The sequence below is a fragment of the Moschus berezovskii genome, chromosome 26, assembly GCF_049115385.1.
Source record: "Moschus berezovskii isolate FMDL1 chromosome 26, NW_MosBer_1.0, whole genome shotgun sequence".
Lineage (NCBI taxonomy): Eukaryota > Metazoa > Chordata > Mammalia > Artiodactyla > Moschidae > Moschus > Moschus berezovskii.
The window spans coordinates 32092160-32105504 of record NC_142485.1 but is presented as its reverse complement, the minus strand read 5'-3'; the positions used below and the strand labels follow the sequence as shown (position 1 = coordinate 32105504).

Here is a 13345-nt window from a genome sequence, read left to right as displayed (position 1 = left end):
ATTATCGTCATCCTTTGTTATCTTCTGGTCCTCTCACTACCAGTCACACTGGGAAAAAGGCGATAGAAAAGATACCATCCCCAAAGTAAGTGACAGCTTAGAGACACTAATGATTATGCAGTGTCACTTCCCTAAGCCAGTGGCCAAGCGAGGAATAAACTTAAGCCCTGGCACAATACACTCATCCTTCTAGATCAGAGTTTCTCCCCTTATTACATGCTGTATGTATGGCTTTGAAAGATAAAATAAATAAGAGGTGTATTGTCTTAATTCCCATTTGTTGCTGGGTGTTCTCCTGAGAATTCCCAAAAGAATCCAGAAGAGAGAACTTCTGTTAGTCAATGTTTAGCCTCTGGCCATAACTATCTTCAGATTCAGAGCAGTAAGGACAAGCAAGAAAGCGAAATATGAGAATCAAAGAGAACTGAGATGTCTGCTCTCGCATTCATATGGATCTGTTCTATATTTATGCTTATTAGGATTCTTTTAAAACAAAAGAAAATGAAATGAGCTATGAAGAAAAGAAACACTCAAAGCTGTTTCTAATCAGCAGGGAATATTCATATTCTTGATTTGCAGCTTATGGAGGTCTGAATCAGCTAGCTAAGGTCCTCCCGACCATGACCTCAGGGGCTGTAATGGCCCTTCAGAATTCCCAGGTTCCCCCTGAAGTTCATCATCCGGGATTATCATTGGTTGAAGGTCAGATTTAAATGCCAGCTTTGCAATTTTCTTCTTAGGCAATTGCCCTGGGAGATGAATCCCACTGTGGTTAAGAGGAAACTGTCTTAAGATAACTTCCTAAATACTTCCTGGTAAAAATATCCCTTATCTCCAAGCTCAGTCTATATAAAAACTATTCGTAATGCATATGCGGCCCTCTGTCATAAAACACTTCTGAAGCCATGCACAATTCTTTAAATGCAGTAAAGGTGCCCATTTATCAATGGGTAGGTATACTTTTTAAAAAAATCCCTTTTATAGGAGTGCAAGCTGTAACATTAGAAGCTGCTAAGGCCAAGTAAGCAGTGGGCTGTAGTTCTTTGCAAATGGCATCATGAAGTGAAGTTGCATCTTTTGAAACCAAAACACATGAATTCTGCAGTGGCCTGGAAGGCGTCCCTGCGTTACTTTGACCTGTTGTCACGTCGACATCGCCGCTTCTGTTGTTGGCTTCGAGTAACCTCATAATCAAGTCCCTGCTGCCTTAAAAATTAATTATGATAAGAACTTCTTTTCAGTTCAGACTGTTCAACAATGCCTCACGTGCAGGCTGCAAATTATGAAGTGTAAATTAGGGCATCACTGAGCAGGAAAGATCCCAAGGAACCAATTTAAGAATTCTCTCTAGATTTGGTGGAGACCTGGAAATCATCCCTTCTGGAGGAATCACTTGAAATTAGAATCTTAGAATCGACTTGCCATTCAGGTTCACTGTGTATTGGGCTGAACTTTCTTGGGGGAAAAATGTACTAAATGTATGTGAACAAATTTTTTTAATTTTGCCTCTCATAGTACAATTCCTTCTTAAAAAAACAATCACAACTGCCATGCACAATTCTCAGCAAGCCACTTACATATTAACTCATTTAATACTTGTAGCAACTCTATGAGGTAGGTGGTATTGGTGCCTCTTTTTACAGATGATGCAACTGAGGCTCGGAAAATAAGAGATGGGGAGGTCACAGAGCTGGTGTCAGCCAGTGTTGCTCCATAGTCCTTGCTCCCAATTTCAAAATGATGCTGCCTTAACAATTTGGCTCAGTTCCTGAACTCTCCTTTATTAAATGTACAAAGTAGGCAGTAAATAGTTTCTAAGGTGTGGTGAATAAGATTACTTTAAAAATTAATTTTCCACACATCAGACTTCAGGAACACCAGTCATGTGTTTCCCAAGACTTTCTGAGGTCTGAAGGAAAGATTCAGCTTGCGCTTGGTGAATTTTCCTTTCTGATGGCCCTTGGGCTTTAACCCCTTCCCTCTGCTTCACTATTACCACCATTTTATTTGTTTTCCATTTTCCAAAATTTGTTAACATCCTTTTCTGCTGTCATTGCATTTCCTCTTCCCTTTGTTCATGTGTGTATGAATTTAAAAATTTTCTTTACTGTCATTTTATTTTCAGAGTTCTGGTCGGGTTGTATAAAGTATTTACAGAAGAAGAGGTGGGGAGAGGGGTATAAAGAAGATATTAGTTATTTCTTCACATCCTTAAAACCCTTTCTTCCAGATCACCTTTTATTTGTAGAAGTTAAAAGTTTAGTCCCAAACAGCTCTGAATATGAAATCCATAATGTGAAAGTTTCACAGCTGTGGCCAATATGGTTTCAGACTGCTTGGCGATGTCCAGTATTAAAGAGGCAGTGTTCTGAAAAACTGCTCACTCCAAAGGCTTTAAAAATGGAGTTAATGAAGTTCAGTGAAATAAACTGAAAGTTAAAAATCAGCAGTGAGCAAGGGAACAATACCACTACAAAACACTCATGTTTTCTAAAATGTATGCAAAGCTTCATATGTTAATACTGCAAATTCCAAGATGGCCAATTTATTTTTAAAATAAGAAACACCTGTTTATCATCAACCATAACAATAAGATGTTTAATTTTGAGAGAATGTTTTTGGCACTTGCTAATAAGCCATACTTTAAGATTTAAAATAGTTTTAATACATTCTAAAGAGCTACTTATAAGGCATGAGGAAGAACATTTAGATGTTTCTTGACTTTCACTTATATTCAGTGACTATTAAACCTATACTTTACATTAACTTTAGTCATTCTTTTCCCATATTATAGTTAGTGGAAAAAAGGTACTTAACAGTTCTATTACTTTATCTTACTGTGTTGTATTACTCAAGGAAAAATTAAGGCAGGATTATCAGTGTTCCACAAATATATTCTTGAAAAAGCATTTTTACTTGTAAAAGTATATGAGAATTAAAATGAAGTGTATGAAAAAGAAACCCTACAGTAAATAAGCTAAGAATTGTCATTCAATTATATTTTAGTCAACTGGTCCGATTTTTCCTCCTTTTTTTGTTTGCAGTTGGTAATAGTCTACAGCTAAATAGAAAAAGTTAAAAATTTTTTAGAAACATTAAAAGTGGCAATTTAACTAGCAGCTCTTTCTGAAAAAGTGAAAAAGCAAAAATGTAAATGGAATGTTTCTTATAAATTTCACTGTAAAAATATCTTAATAAATCTTTAATGTCAATTTGTATTTTCATTTCTCAGATTTGAGGCTTTCAGTTAAAGTCTTTTTCTCTAGGACTTTATTTTCCCTGTTGATTTATGTTTTTTACACAATTTTGTTCATTTTGACTATTTAATTGCTATTGTCTCTGATTTAGGCCTGAATTTTTTTAAATGTACATGACCCCAAAATTTCAATGTAAGAATGTTCAAAATAAGTGTTTAATTTGAGGATTTTGCACAAATTTTGCCATGTTACTACCCTTAAAAGAAATAATGAATAGACAAAATTAATATACTCTGCCTAAAATGAACTGAATTGACATGTTTCTAAGTTAATTCCATAGAGAAGTCAGCTGTCAACATCCTCCTCCCTCCAACCACAGACTTGCTTTTGTTGTTGTTGTTGTTGTTTTTTAACAATCAAGATTAAGAGGAATTTAAAAGGAAAGAATAATAATATAGAGAAGAGTGCCGTTTTTATTAGTTAAATTTTTGCTGACATTATCTCCTAAAATTATATCTAACCTCACCAGTTATGACTTAAATGAAAGAACAGATACATGCATAACTAAATCACCTGGCTGTACACCTGAAACGAACACAACAACATTGTTAATCAACTACACCCCTGTATCTGGAGAAGGGAATGGCAATCCACTCCAGTATGCTTGTCTGGAGAATCCTATAGACAGAGAAGCCTGGCAGGATACAGTCCATGGGGTTGCAAAGAGTTGGACATGACTGAACGACTAATGACCCCAATAGAAAACAAAAGGTTTTAAAAATAAAAAAACATAAAAATACTGGAAATTTATTTACTCGAGAATTTTATGTTACTCACTAGGTAATGGTTACTGGCACAATAGAGTTTTCACTTTAATCTGTATTATTAACATTTTATCCATCATTTTCTTAACTTGAAACAATCAACAGAACAGTAAAACAAGGTATAATGTGTTAAGGAAAATATTTTATGTAAAAACTATATCATTTTGATGATATGGCATAACATAGATAGGAAAGATGTCTGAGATGTTATATCAAAATTGAGTACTTGTACAGCCACTCCAGTACTATTGCATAGAAAATCCCATGGATGGAGGAGCCTGGTAGGCTGCAGTCGGTGGGGTCGCTAAGGGTTGGACACGACTGAGCGACTTCACTTTCACTTTTCACCTTCACACATTGGAGAAGGAAATGGCAACCCACTCCAGTGTTCTTGCCTGGAGAATCCCAGGGATGGGGGAGCCTGGTGGGCTGCCGTCTATGGGGTCGCACAGAGTCGGACACGACTGAAGTGACTTAGCAGCAGCAACATTGATCCTTATTGTTAGATTTTTTTGAGAATAGCTACATTATTTTGCTTTTAATAATGAAGATAGTCATCTAAGGAAATAAACACTTGACTCATTAACTCTTTTTCTTTCCACACTAGCCGCTGTACTTTCAAGTAATGGCTTCAGAAAATAAATTTTATATAATTTAGGGACTTATGTGAACTGAATTACAGTCTCTGGAGTGATCAAGGAAGATGCTTATTGTTTTTTATTGTTTCAAATTTCTTTAAAAAAAAATCAAGCAATCCATATTATTCTACTTGCCTAAGACAACTACTGAAAACATTTGTATTTCTTACATATCCTAAAGGCTGATCTTGTCTAACTCATATTAACCTACTCTGTAAGGATCACAAATCTTCAGACAATCTCCTATATCTTAGTAATTTATTTTCTGTCAAACATATAAAACAAATCTTGGTAAAACATTCCATTAGAAAGGGAGAGAGTTTGGAGGAAACTTTTCCTTGGTGGTATGCACTGCATTTTCAGGAGTGTCTGATGAAACACAGATGTTTCAAAGTGCCCACAAGGATGGTTAGTCAAGACCAGATTGATCCCTGGTTAATCTCTGAAACCTCGTGCTTCCATTCTTTCTATCAAAATATATTGCTTTCTTTTGCTGAATGAACTCAACTGAGTTGGCCACAAAAGAGTTGAATCAAAAACACTCAAAGTGGAAATTGAACATGTTAGGATTTCTGCAATGGTTTATTATGCATTTCTTTCCAAAATGTTCCAAATGTAATTTGGTTTGGAAGTAAATGTCTCTTTTACTTTAAGCAGTGCCAGTATTTATGCATGGACCATCAGTTCAGTTCTCATGGCTATTTGGCAGTATTCTGACAAATAATGGATTTACCGGAGAAAATAATTGGTTGCATGGGTAGCTTAGCTCCTTCCACACTCCAATATTGGAGAACCACGGAGAATGTAGTATTTTATCTAGTTTTTAATTTTTGACTTAAAAAAACTAATGAAAGTAGATACACTGCCCTAGAAAAAATTTTAAATCAAAGAAGCGACCTGAAGATAGTTAATACAACTACCAAGGTAATGATGAAGGACTGTCATACCTGCACTGACACTTAGGTAAATCTCTTTTCAAAAATATGAAGATAAACATGAGTGGATGCTTTTTTCATTATTTTCATTGTGTTGTCAATTTCCTTTGTACAACTAGAACCCTACTTTTACCAGAGTTAAAATAAAATAGGGATTTAGTCATTAATATACTTTGTGATAAGCTAATTGTATTTCAGAATATTTAGACCTTATTTCAATATCTTAGTATCTTTTGGACCCAGATCACTTTCCTTAATATGAAACAAAAACCTGTTATTGTCTCATTACTTGATCTGACAAGTATTTTAAAACTTGTGATTTTGAACCTAGGCTTAATACTTTGACAAATGTAATTTAAAATATTAAGATTAATTTTTAAATTTATAGAATAATTCACAATCTTCTAAATAGAAAATAAAATACCCCCATGTTCATTATCTGTTGAAAAATATTGAATTTCCAAACATGTTTCCAAAATATTTGCCTTTCAGTTTTGCATATTTGTATTTCTAATTTCTTTCATGCTGAGGCATCTGTTCATGATTTCCAGCTTATTTTCAAAATCTTTTTGTGTTACTGTTCAGATTTGATATTTAAATTCTTTATGTGCTGAATGACTTCTAGGGACCCAGTCAGTAAGACTTTTCAGATTCATAAATTTTTATAAACATCATCGTGGGGTTTTTTCACTTGGGAAAATGTTCCACTTTTTACTTATACTTGTTGAACAGAATCTGTGTTATAATTTTTGTTTTGTTTTGACGTTTGGACATTCAGATGTATTTGTGATGGAGATCACATATCTGAAAAAATTATTTTTTTAAATACAGCCTTAATTCCAGAATATAGACGTGAAACCTTAAACATGCAAAAGGGAGTTTCCGTTTGCTTTGAGGGTGGGGTGGCCATATTTTGAGAGGAACTTCTCCTTTAGGAGAGAAAGGAAGCCGGGTTCTCTAGGATGGAACTTGCTTGGCTCCCTTTTCAGCAATGGAATTGTTACTCATTAAGGTAAAAGCCAGGCTGTGGTTTGGGTTATATGTGTTTTCTGTTAATTCACTTAAAAAATGCTTTCCTTCCACACATATTCCTTGTAAACTATAAATCTACAGGATAATATATATACCCATCTTTATATATGGCCTTAGAAAATGACATAGATAAATATCACTTTGTGCTAAAAATAAGCCCACAGTAATAAAGAGGTCAGTCCGGAGTCACAGGGTACATAAAACAGACTGGATTTTGAGTCATGACATCTACACAGACTGCAATACTGCTGAATTTTCATATTAAGAGATTTTGGCTGAAGGAATTCAGACACATACACAGTATGGCCCCAGAAATCTTGCCAAGAAAAGTTGAGTTTTAAATGTAGGGGAACTGATCCAAGAATAGGCCTCAAACATGTTGCATTCATTACACGCAGCTGTGTGCATGAGAAGTGACTTTTTATCCCCACCTACCAAAACCCTATCCAGAGCTGTCACTTTTTTTTTTTTTTTTGCCAACTTGCTGACCTTTCTCTTCCCACAAAAGAGAAATATGATTGACAGATGATTATTCAAAACATTTTGGCAATAAAAAAGCATGCTAATGTATTTGCTCTAAATACAACACATTTTTAAAGAGACATTTCTTACAAGCTCAGTTTTTGTGAGTAAATATTAACTAACCAGTATTATGGAAAAAACCGGCCTGGAGTCAGAATGCTGGTAGATACTGCAGTGGGTGCTTTTGGAATATAAAGATTTAGAGGTACTCAGGTTACCTAGGCGGTAAGGAAGTATGATCAAGAAACTTGGCAAAGAAAGAAAAACACAGAAACCCATGTCCATAGTCCTGGAAGAAACAGATGTCAATCATGACATATGAGCAAGGGTTGAGCCAGGTTTTAGAGGAGTGGAGGGAGCATTGAGAAATACCCATCGCTACCTAGTATGGTTATCTGGTTAGGTTACATGTTCTCTGCTTCTATTTCTCACACCATTGCTGGTTGATGTTCCCCCATTTTATCTGCAGACCTAGCTTCTCCAAAACAGGATCTGATCAATGGATTCTAGTCTCCATCTAGGACAGAGTGCAGCCCATGTTGGTCAGAGCATTCCTGCCAGACATTTACTGGATGCTGGCCCTGCCAATAGTTGGTTTTCTTTGGGTCAGCTTTTAATTCCATCAATCACTTGCAGACAGAGTTCCAGGAATGATGCCATGAAGCCAAAAACAGGGATCTTTGGAAAGCTTTGTGTGACTTGTGCAGCCCATATATTTTATCATAAATGCGTACATTAAAATAACAAAGATTTTTTAAAACTATATGATGCCTTTAAAAAATATTTTACTCTGCTAAATTTTCCAAGCAGAATATTTTAATTTCTCCAAGAGGAAGTACATAATACTAAAGAAAATAATAAGGGGAATGATTTGTATCATTAGTTTTCCCGTCTCTGATGGAAACTAGTTCTTATTAAGGGCATTGGACTGATATAAGTGCTTCCCTGTTCCAATAAGCACAGTGGATAAACACTGTTTAGTCTGGGTGCAAATATGTCTGGCACACAGGGAGTAAAGTCTAATATTTCCCAGTGCTAGGAAATATATTCTATCTTTTGACCCAATAGATCCTGAGACAACTTCTTCCAGAGACTCTAACCAACTCCATTTTTTTTTTGGTGAAATATATTTGGGGTTTTTGTGACTGTTGATATTCCAGAAACAGGAGGCTAATCTTTGCATCTTCCAGACTCAAAGAGTTTTTGCCAATTAACATACAACCAAATGCATGTCAGAAACAATAACACTGCCTCTGTTTCTAAATTCTACTCCAATTCCATAATATCAGAGGACTGTTAAGCATTGCTTGGCATTGTTGGACATTAATAACCTACTCTAATTTTTATTTGTGTCCATGAAAATTGGTTAATTTTAGCTTTTAAATCAGTGATTGAGTGCTACATTATGAAATTTATTTCCATGCACATTTATAAATTGCATAAGCAATTTCTTCATGTGATATGAGTATGATAAAAACAGAAATGCTTAAATACTTGTTTTAACTTATGACACCTATAGTTTAAATTCTTTAGATCCAGTATTAGTTTTTTAAATAATGTATTGCCTACAGTGCTTAACTGAATTAATGTTTCTGTTAGTGCCAAGGAGTAGAACTGTTTTGCTTTACCAATATAGATCAAATTCAAATGATTGGCCTTGACAGTTGGCAAATTTATAAACCTTTATTACTGTAGGATCAAATAATTATCTAACAGCTACAGTTGGTAATCAACCCATAGTTCAAATCAATTCAGGTAGAACAACTTTATTCAGTGTCTACATACAGTTAATACTGTCAGGGATTGAATGTTGAATGAAATATGAACCCTGCTTTTGAATTTCTAGTATTATTTAAGTCCCATGATAAATATTTTTCATAGATTATCTCAGTTAACTTTAACAAAAATCCAGTCACATAGGTATTATATTATTCCTAATTTATATACATACATGAGGCTCAAAAATGGCAAGTGATTTACTCAAGAATACACACCTAGTAAGTGGAAGAGGCAGGATTTTTTTTTCCTCAATGTGTGGCTTGTAAGATCTTAGTTCCCCAACCAGGGATAAACCCCTGCCCTCTGCACTGGGAGCACAGAATCTCAACCACTGGACCCCCAGGGAAGTCCCAAGAGACGGAATTTGAACTCAGGTATGAATGTACTTGAAGACTTTATGACTGTTCATATTCCCCAAACAGGAGGATAATCTTTGCATCTTCCAGACTCACAAGAATTTTTGCAAATTAACACACAACCAGTGCCTGTCAGAAATAATGTTTCTATATTCTTCTCCAATTCTCTAGTTTTAAGGCAATACATAGAATGTAATAAGTGTTGTGATTTTTATGTTTTCTTAATTTGATGACTGTGCAGTAATCAAGCATATTATTAATTGATTACTGACATCTAGCCACCAGGGGACAGGAAAGCTTTCACATCACGAAGAGGAGACATCTCAGACGAGACTGAAAGGAAAATAGGACTTAGCTCAGGGAGGATGGATGCTCGTTCAAAGATTAGGCATATCCTATGCATGGTGCCAGAAACTGTCTCTGTGGTTGAAAGTGTAAGATGTGAGGTCACAGAGTATCTCATCAGCTCTACTTAGCAACTGGGATGTTATCACAATGGCAGTGGGGAGTCATTCAAAAATTTTCAGTCAGGAAATTGGTATGATGATTTGCGTCTTCTTGAAAGATTGTTCTGAATGGAGTATGAAGAATGTGAGAGGAAGGTAAGAATAGAGGCAGGTGTGATATTGCATTCAAGTGAAAAATGATGGTTGCATCAACAGAGGTAGACATGGTAGTGATGAAAATTGTGAAAATGGTGGAGGGCCTATGGGTTGATTCAATGTAGGGAGTGGGGAAGGCGGTGCTGATAAAAGAAACAGCTTCCAAGTTTCTGGAGCATTTGGATGGACACAGATTTTTTTGTTCACTAACTTCAGGAACCCAGGAAGAGATGGAAGTTTGTGGCAGATGATTATTTTATTTTATTTCATTTCATTTTTTTAAAGAACTACTCAAAGTCAGGGTTTTGGTTCAACTGTGATGAGGTCTTTATTTTTATATTATTTTATATTTTTGGCCACATTGGGCAGCTTGCAGGATCTTAGTTCCCTGACCAGGACTTGAACCTGGGCCCTCAGCAGTAAAAGTGTGGAGTCCTAACCACTGGACCACCAGGAAATTCCCCAAAGATGATTATATTAGCTTTGAACATGTTGCATTTTAAATGCCTGTAGACATAATATTGACGCCATTAAGTGATTGGCTATGACTTTGGTAGGCAATTAGAATTAATGGAACAGCATCCAATATTCATGCTTGGAAAATCCCACAAATGGAGGAGCCTGGTGGGCTACAGTCCATGGGGTCGCCAAGAGTCAGACATGACTGAGTGACTGGCACTTTCATAACTGGTCAGTTGGGCCTTGCGAGGTGGCAGTGGTTATGGAAATCAGAGAGAAATAAAAGGCGGGGGGTTGGGGGTAAGGAGAGAGAGAAAAAGGAAGAGTGGAGTAAGGGGGGACCGAAGAAGGACATCTAGGCAGAGAGAATGATGTGACAAAGTGACAGGAAAGAGGGGAGAGGTGTGTTTGAGAAAAATCCTATGTCAAGTGCAAGATAAGACTAAGATAGTTCTCCTGGATAATAGTTGGCGATAGGGTTTATTCTGTAGTCAACAGGGAACCAGTGAGGCTTTGAGCATGGGAGGAGCGTTTGCAAATAAGTCATTGGAAGGTCTGACCCGAATGTGGATTGGAGTAGGGATGCAAGGACCGTGCGCAGGCTATCAATGCATCAAGGGTAGACGTGATGAGATTGAGAAGTTGGGTAGGGTGTATAAGGAAATTTAAAGAAAAAGCATGGATGAAGGAGGTACTTCTGAAAACCGACATCTTCCCACTACTTCTGACCCAGGACAGGAGATGACTATTCAAATGGTAACAACTTGGAGTTTAAAAAAAAAAGAGAAAAATCAAGAGAGAGATCTGGTTTCCGGAAATGTATATCTTGTACGTTATTTAGAACTTAATGATCATACTTCTTAGAATTAAAGATAGAAGAATAGTGTATCAGTATACTTTATTTTTAAACTTGCCTTTTCTCCCTGCTTTCCTGGAACTTATAAGACTCTATTCCAGAGATTAGACTAGATGATATTTTTCTTTTCCTGTGCACTACAAGAAAAAATAAAAAAGACTTAGAAATCCATTTGGAAAGAAAGTCAAATGAGAGAACTCAGTAATCCTTACCGAGAGTGACAGTCCTTCGTCCTAGCTGGGCTGGGCCACTGTGGGGCAGGGCAAGAAGCGGGTGGTGAGAGCAGCCACAGGAGCTGGACAAAAGGTCTGAGCACCTCAGTTCAGCAGGAATCAGTACAACAGTGGATAGAGAAAAGAAGTGGGGCATTTCTATGCGAAGCACTGGGACACGAGTTGTTCTTTCGTTGGCATCCCTGAAGTCTATAAAAATATAATTCTGGATATACACCAAGAAGCATCTGATGCAAAGTCAAACACATTAAGTGCCATTTCCACTCAAGTAGCTCTGTGCTGTGGGGCAAGGGGTGGTCTCTTCATGGTTTTTGCCGGTGGTCCTCATCAGTTCCGTGGTCTTAGGGAAGTTCTGGTCTTGTTCGGGAGAGTCCCTGCAAGACTGAAAGCGATTTCTCTTCAGCTGTATTGCTTCAGACAGTCAACAAATACAGTGTTTATTACGTGACTTCTTCCATCCTCTGGGTTTACACTGCAGGTGAATTTTTTTTTTTTTCCTTTAGTGACCTGACTTATGGGTTGGTGTTTATGACTGTTTCTCTTTTTTTCCAGAAGTCTTCTTTCAAAGAACAGAAAGGTTTTAATTCCCACTGCAAAGAAAGACAGGGGACCCCAGCCTGTGGACCCAAGTGTTAAGATGCTTTTGAAGATGGGGGCAATTGGAAGCTGCTAACACTATGGAGATCAGACATTCTGTCTCCAGCCCGGGAAAAGGACCAACATCAAGTAAACAGGCAACTGCTTGCCTGCCTGTCTTCCTCGGGCCACATAAAGGCCCAGAAGGGGCAGCTGCCAGCCAGGAGGAATGTGAGAAAATAAGAAATTGATTTGAAATAGGATAGGGAAAAAGGCAGAAGAGAGTATTTAAGAATTTTCAAATCTTCCCTTTTTAGGCATGAACAGATACTGTCTCTGCAGAGAAAGGTCATCTTTACATACTCTCATGAGAGCTGAAAGGCACCAAAGTCACAGTCGAACAGGTATTAGAAAGCCCTGAAGTTGGTTTATTTCTTCATAATTGGAGGAAAATTGGATATGGATGTATATTTAGCTCTTTGACAAATCTTCTCAATCCTTTTGAAATAGGAAAAAAAAGGAAATAGAAAATTATTAATGTTCTAATTCTACGCTCAGAAAAAGTAGATTTTTTTTTCCTGCTAGTTACAATGATAATTAATTAAATTTCACATTCATCAGATGGGGCGGGGCAGCAGTGTTTGACTGTGAAGGTTGAGGACATTCTAATTTTCTATTGACAGCGTTTCTTTTGCTTTGATAGATGCCTTTAGGCAAATTATAACGCCTCTCTCTACTTTTTTGCTTAAGGAAATACAAGGAGGCGGTCATGTTAGGGATATTTAGAATCACTAGTAAATAGAGGAGATGTTTGTCTTTGGGGTCATACTCACTGACTTCACTGTAAGAAGGCAAGAAGGTTCCGCAGGGAGCTAAAAGTTTCTTTTGGGTCCTAACGTTTGGTGATGCTCTGTGATCTCTTGAAGGCAGGAAACCAGTGGTGTCCTTTCAATCAGTGGTCCCCAACCTTTTCGGCACCAGGGACCGTTCTCATGGAGGATAATATTTTCACTGACTGCGGTGGAGCATGGTTTCGGGATGATCCAGACACATTACTTTTATTGTGTACCTTTATTGTTGCTGTTCAGTTATTCAGTGGTATCTGTCTCTTTGTGACCCCATGGGCTGCAGCACACCAGGCTTCCCTGTCCTTCACTATCTGCCAGAGTTTGCTCAAACTCATGTCCATTGTAGTCGATGCCATCCAACCATGTCATCCTCGCTTGCCCCCTTTCCCTCCTGCCCTCAATCTTTCCCAGCATCAGGGTCTTTAATTGTGTACTTTATTTCTAGTGTTATTTTTATTATATCAGCTCCACCTCAGATCGTCAAACAT

The 13345-nt window shown here is 37.1% G+C and overlaps 1 protein-coding gene and 1 non-coding gene across 6 annotated transcripts in view; one reads left to right on the top strand and one right to left on the bottom strand.

The window, feature by feature from the left end:
* TENM3 (teneurin transmembrane protein 3) overlaps positions 1-13345 on the top strand; it is a 654366-nt gene that overhangs the window by 274090 nt on the left and 366931 nt on the right. The gene's annotated exons all lie outside the window — the stretch shown is intronic.
* Positions 10270-10342, bottom strand: TRNAK-UUU (transfer RNA lysine (anticodon UUU)). Its single transcript has one exon. It is a non-coding gene; the product is annotated as a tRNA-Lys (tRNA).